Raw genomic sequence first — 6,636 nt, 5'->3', positions numbered from 1 at the left:
CTTGAGCAGCTCATATTCCCCTCCAAATTGCATAACCCTAAAGCTGCATACTCTGAGCTCCAGAAGAGTGTGTCCACTGCATTTACACAGTTTGCACTGTTACCCGCAGGTAGAGCATAAAAGATGCATTTGAGGACCAACAACCTTAAGATAGATTTTCCTGAGTAGCACAATAGTTGGTTTCCATCATAGGCAACGTGGAAACTTAGAGTTAATATATTTAATTCAAGCTCCGTCTGCTTTATTATTTAATTACATAAATAAAAAATGTTTAAGTATTGCTTCTGTTTGTATAAGTGAAATCATTTTGGAAAAGTTAGGGTTGATCAGTTACTACATCATCCACACAGAGTTTACTTACTAAGATCAAGTGCTTCTTTTCAGTTCCTTTGGTTGTGGAAGTCTGACAAATGAAGCTCATTTCGGCTAAATGTTTTAAAAAGTGCTTTATGTTTCTTTGTATTTTTATAAAGGAATGACAGTTTTCTAATAGCATTAATAGATATATAGTTTAAAAATGTCCCAAACTGGTTTAGTCTTAAACTAAAAGTTCAAGATATTTCCAGAGGTCAGACTAATTGTGATTGAAACATCCCCCGCCCGACCCTTTTTAAAAAAAAAGCAGCACGATGCAATAAATCATCCTAATAGTTCTTCAGCAATCATCATATGTTTGTTTATTTACATATCATGTTGTTTGAGATGAGATAGTTTATTACAAAGAGAACTTGATATTTGGATGGTAAAGTAGTAGAAATTGGTATCAGAAAAAAATCAATTTTGTTTTTCAGTACTTTGGTTAATTTCTTCTTACTGTTTTCTTTTTGTAAAACACAATTTATTCTTTAAATCATTATGCCTTATCTAAGGTGTTTAAAATGAAACAGAAAAAAATAAGCTAATAACAAATGAAATGTTTACTTACATTTATTTCCTACTAAAATTCTAAATATTTCTCCTTAACTATGTTTTTTTTTAAGATACATTTTAAAAAGTTTTCTCAGTTTCAGGCAAATTGTGGAAAGCAATTAGATATGATTACAAGGGATAAAAATATATGAAGATAGGACTTATAATCATTAAAGTACAAAGAAGCAAAACTGAAATAAGTCCTTTTCGTTCCAAAGAAAAGAATCTCAATGTTTTTAAATCAAGGGGAAAAAAAAAACCCAAAGGTCTAACTACCGTGTAAACTCATTTTAAATGTCATGTCTTATTAGAACCTAATAATCAGAATGCCTATTACCCTCTTTTGCTTGAGCTATCAAATTTGTCAAAATTTTATGATAATTCATCCCATCATTCCTTAGACATTTAAATGACAGACAGTCATGGTAAAGGGGGAAAAAGCCTCTGTAATCCTATTCCTCATGTTAAAACTGCCTCCGGAGAGGTTTTAAAAATATTCCATATCATAGCATGTGGAGCAGCTAAACTTCTCAATTCCACTTATGATTCTCTGCCTTTTTGGAAAATGACAATAAATTGGCTACCCACCATTTTTGACCTTTTGACTTTTGAACCATGGCTGACCAAATCGTTGCTGACTTTTTTAAGTCAGTAGCTCTAGTATCTCTTAGATCCTCTCCCAAAGGGTCTGAAGCTTTCTCTCTCCTGAACGGGTAAGCTCCCCCTCTAGTGTTCACTGCTCATCAGATTATTCCTACAACAAATAAGGGAACTGCCCGGTTTTGGGTTCCCCACAGACAGACATAGCTTGGAGTGACATTTATAAGTGTTTTATGGCACAAAGAGGAAAAGGTAAGCATGAAATCTACATTTTAAAATATGTTCTTTCCTTTCGAAAGCATCCCAACTATTTGGCTCTGGAAATCTAGGAAATGCTGTTTCGTGTGCCTTGCAGGCAGAATGTAGGCTGAATAGATAGGATGATTTTGGAAGCTATAAGATGACCTGGTAAAAACGATCCTTTCTGTTGAGAAATTTGAAGGCTTGTTACAAATAAGTGACTTTTTATTGAAAGCTGACAACCCAGGACCTCTTTATTTGCAGACCAACTACCAATAGAGGAGCAGGATTGGGGAGTACAGGGGGCTAGAGGCTCCAGTTTTGTTTTGTTTTGTTTTGTTTTTTTCAAGAATTTTGAGAAAGACCAGCAGAAGAATTAAAACCCCTCCATTTGCTGTTACGAAGAGCTTGGGTAAATAAGGTTCCATATACTGTAAGACTTATTCTTACTATATCTGGAGCAGAACCACTGAAAAAAAAGTACAATGGATATTGGTGATAGTTTTAAAGTGTGTTGGTCTCAGAGGTTAAAAGTTCAGCCTCTTCATTAAATCTAGTGTTGAAACTTCAGTGAGACATAATCCAGAATTTATCATGAAGTTAAAAATAAGAGAAAGAAAGGGAAAGAAAAGAAAAGAAAGATCAAACAAAAGAAGGGAAAAAGTAAAAAGAAAATCTGAAATAGTCCTGAAAAACTCTTTCGTTGGTTACCAAACTAATATCTAGAAGGTTTATTTACTTTTAATTATGGCACATAATGTTAAATTAAAAAACAAAAGCAAGCTAGAAAACATGCACCAAAATTTTTGAAGAAGGCCCAAAGAATCCTATTTAAGTAATGGTTTCAAAATTTGTTTCAAAGGATAGGATATGTCATGGAATAAATCATATAGTTCATTTAAAATTCAGGTTAGAAATAGCATGATATTAAATTAGCTTTGGTGTTAATTGTCTGAATTTTGAGGAATAATGGAAGGCTTCAAGCAATATTTTTCTTAATATCAGTGATTCTAAAAACATGGTTGGTTAATATTATTCTTGTATTACAAGTTAACATACATTTCCTACTGACAGTAATAAGAATTTTAAAACTGATGATAAATAAAGATGACCTCCTAAACTCAAGAGAGAAACTTCCTTTTAAAGTGTTCTGTTTTCATGTTCATGATCAAATAATCACTATTACCCTCATTATCACTCAGCATGTATCAAGTACCTATAAATTATATAAAATATACATCCCATGAGAACACAACTTACATTTTGTTATGGTGTTTTGAGCTAATAAATACGTGAAGATATTTTCTAAAGTAAAGTAAAGCATTCCTTAAAAATATTCCTTCCTTTGTTGTTGTTGTTTTTCTCTTTACCGGGTCATTTTGACTAGATTGCTTTATATAGCAGCAAAAGAATAATGCCGCCAAGCCCTGCAATGTTAGACCACCTTAAGTTTTTCCTATTTTCAATTTTCCTGGTTTTGTGTTTTATTAAATTCCATTTTAGTTCTCTCTTTTAAAGTTGACTTAAGGGTCTTCTTAAAAAGATCACCCTTCGTGAACTGATAGGATCAGGTGAGTAGGGCCTATCTTTGATCCACAGGAGCCCCTTTGAAGGTTTAGAGTCCTAGTAGGGTCCATGGGTCCATTTAGGTCTGAACTTCTTGGATGAGACTGATAACACAGAGGATGATCATTTCCACTGAGCTGAGGGTTTGCCAGGTGGACACTCTGCTCTGAACTGGACTGAGATCACACACACTTCTCTCTGCACAGTTGTTTGACAGGAATATCCATCAATCACATGTCTCATACTAGATTGCATTATAAGGCACACGGAATTAATTGGAGGCCAGCACAAACATATTACCACCTTTAATTTTTTGTTGTTGTTTTAGATGGTGCTCTAAGCCACTGGTTTAGGTCAACTTCAAACCATCAATAAAATTCCAAAGTAAATAGAATACCGTATATTACAGGAAAACTGAATTTTATGACATTTCTGTAGCTTAAGTTTAAATGTACAAAATTCACATAAAAATTTCTAGTATGAAGGAGGTCATGAGTTAGCTTGACTAATTTTTAATTACTAAAGATTATGTAGCATTGCAAAGAATAGATGAAGGGGCTCCTGTTTATCAAAGTGGTTATAGAAAAACGCACAGAAAAATATGGAAAACAACAAAAATAAAAGCGTGAAATAAAGTTAACTACACAGAACCTAAGGGTCCTGGTAGTTTGGAGCGACTTATAATAAGATTATGAAATATAAGAACCATAAGGGACCTTATAGATGATCTCATCTACTTTTCTTATTTGCCAAATCTCAGAATCAGGAAAACTTAGAAAAATAAGTTGCTTACTTAATATTATGTGGCTACAAAATGGAGAACAAAGCATTGGATCCTGATCTTGGGGCTTCGGTTACAGTGCTCTTTTTTACCAAGGGAGCTTTGGTCATGCCCTGAGGGGAACCGGGGTGGTTTTACAGAAATAGAAAGACATTTTTGGAAAGTTTGGAATAGGTGGGAGTTAGTCATGGAGTTGGGAAATATTTAGAGAGGGTGCAAGTTAAATGTTTGATGGGAGTAAAAGGTACTTGTTACACTCTTAAAACTCAGGATCTTGGAATTTACCTTCACTAAGATAACAATTAGTAAGATACAATTTGTTATTGAGACTGGGAATAAAAGAATAAATGATGGTTGACTGAATCATATACTATGTAACAAATATATTAGAAATGTTTATCAACTATGTACTTGCTCATTAGGTCTCTATAATAAATCCACAGTCCTGGGCCTTGGAAAAGGCATAAGCATGGTTCTTATGAGTTACGATGAAAACTTTGGTCAAGTGGGCTCATTTATTTTTAGAAGAAACTGTGCATTCATTGATTAATCAGCAGCCATTCCAGTGGTGATGAGAGAAAACTGCTACAGGACTTTTGGACACAAGAAAGAAAGGAAAGGTGCTGGTTTTGAAAGGAGTGTAAGTAGGAAAAAGTCTAGATTTAGTTAAAAGAAAATGATCATAATGGAGTATAGATGACACCTTTCAGAGTTGGAAATCAGCAAGGAAATAAGGAGGGACATTTACCTGCAGGGACAGGTAGTTGCAAAATGTGGTTCACTGTTCTCATTGTGCTGCTGAAGTTCTTGAACTAAATAAGAGACAAGAGTATTGTTGGCATTTACATTTAAGACAAAACTTGCGAATTGCAGATTGTTCTTTAGTGTAAGTGCAAAGAACATATACATTAAACATGAATCAAATTGCTTAGAATCAGTTTTTTTTATTATGTTATGTTAGTACCATACAGTACATCATTAGTTTTTGTTGCAGTGTTCCATGATTCATTGTTGGCTTATAACACCCAGTGCTCCACGCAGTACGTGCCCTCCTTAATACCCATCACCAGGCTAACCCATCCCCCCAGCACCTCCCCTCTAGAACCCTCAGTTTGTTTCTCGGAGTCCACAGTCTCTCAGGGTTCATCTCCCCCTCCGATTCCCCCCCTTCATTTTTCCCTTCCTTCTGCTAGTGTCCTCCATGCTATTCCTTATGTGCCACAAATAAGTGAAACCATATGATAATTGACTTTCTCTGCTTGACTTATTTCACTTAGCATCATCTCCTCCAGTCCCATCCATGTGGATGTGAAAGTTGGGTATTCATCCGTTCTGATGGCTGAGTCATATTCCATGGTATATATGGACCACATCTTCTTTATCCATTCATCTGTTGAAGGCATCTCGGCTCTCTCCACAGTTTGGCTATCGTGGACATTGCTGCTATGAACATTGGGGTGCAGAATCAGTTTTAATTAGTGGAAATTGCTAGTCCACATGGTAAACAAGTTATCATGGGCACATTGAAATGTGATTATTTTGATCATCCTACATAACTTCTATTCATTTATAAGAATGCCCATCATTAATTGTCTCCATTCAGAGGCTGGCTTTGTTACCCCTGTCCTCCCTTGCTCACTTCCTCCTAGCTCTATTAGGAGCCCAGTTCTTTGCTTTATTTAGATACTAGCTTTTTCCACACCTCAACTATAGATTTCCTCATTCTATTCAGCCAAAAAATAGTCAAAAGTGGTGATTATATCTTTCTTTTCTGCATCTACATGAATTTGTGTGTCATCCTTGTGCAGGGGCCATGCTAATCTTCTCTGTATCTTTCCAGTGTTAATATGTGAGCTGCCCAAGGGAATAGTTTTTTCTGCATCTATAGTGCCCTCTTCTCTGTGTCTGGCAAATAGTAACACTCAATGGAAAATTTCTTTCTTTTTCTTACTTTCTTTCTTTCTTTCTTTCTTTCTTTCTTTCTTTCTTTCTTTCTTTCTTTCTTTCTTTCTTTCTTTCTCTCTCTCTCTCTCTCTCTCTCTCTCTTTCTTTCTTTCAGATTGTATTTATTTATTTGACAGAGAGAGAGTGCAAGCACAAGCAGGGTGGTGGGGAGCGGCAAACAGAGGGAGAGGGAGAAGCAAGCTCACTGCTGAGCAGAAAGCCCAATGTGGGGTTCGATCCCAGGACCCTGAGATCATGACCTGAGGCAACAGACTGAGCCACCCAGGTGCCCCAGAAAATTATTTCATGAATGAAATCATGATTAGAAGGAAAGAAAACTTTGGTTTCCCAGTATTTGTTCTATAATTACTCATTATTTTGTAGATATGGCAATGAAGTTTCCATGATACTCAACATTTTTTTTTCAAGGTGAAATGATGTATTCAGAATTGGAGCCATACATGGAAATTATGACTTTAACTCTAAATTTATGCAATAATTGTAAAACTGCTTTGCTTTATTTTTTTTAAAGATTTTTATTTATTTATTGAGAGAGAGAGAGAGAATGGTAGAGAGAGAGCTTGAGAGGGAAGAAG

General features: G+C 35.3%; 1 non-coding gene across 1 annotated transcript; it reads right to left on the bottom strand.

The window, feature by feature from the left end:
• Window positions 1-5,854: 5,854 nt before the first annotated feature.
• On the bottom strand, window positions 5,855-5,956 carry LOC112820477 (U6 spliceosomal RNA). Its single transcript, XR_003207149.1, has one exon. It is a non-coding gene; the product is annotated as a U6 spliceosomal RNA (small nuclear RNA).
• Between the last annotated feature and the right edge of the window lie 680 nt (window positions 5,957-6,636).

This window comes from Callorhinus ursinus, unplaced genomic scaffold (assembly GCF_003265705.2).
Source record: "Callorhinus ursinus isolate GAN/ISIS: 27379988/994484 unplaced genomic scaffold, GSC_fseal_2.0 scaffold3, whole genome shotgun sequence".
Taxonomy (NCBI): domain Eukaryota; kingdom Metazoa; phylum Chordata; class Mammalia; order Carnivora; family Otariidae; genus Callorhinus; species Callorhinus ursinus.
Note: the sequence above shows the minus strand (reverse complement) of the source record. Positions and strands in the feature narration are given on the sequence as shown.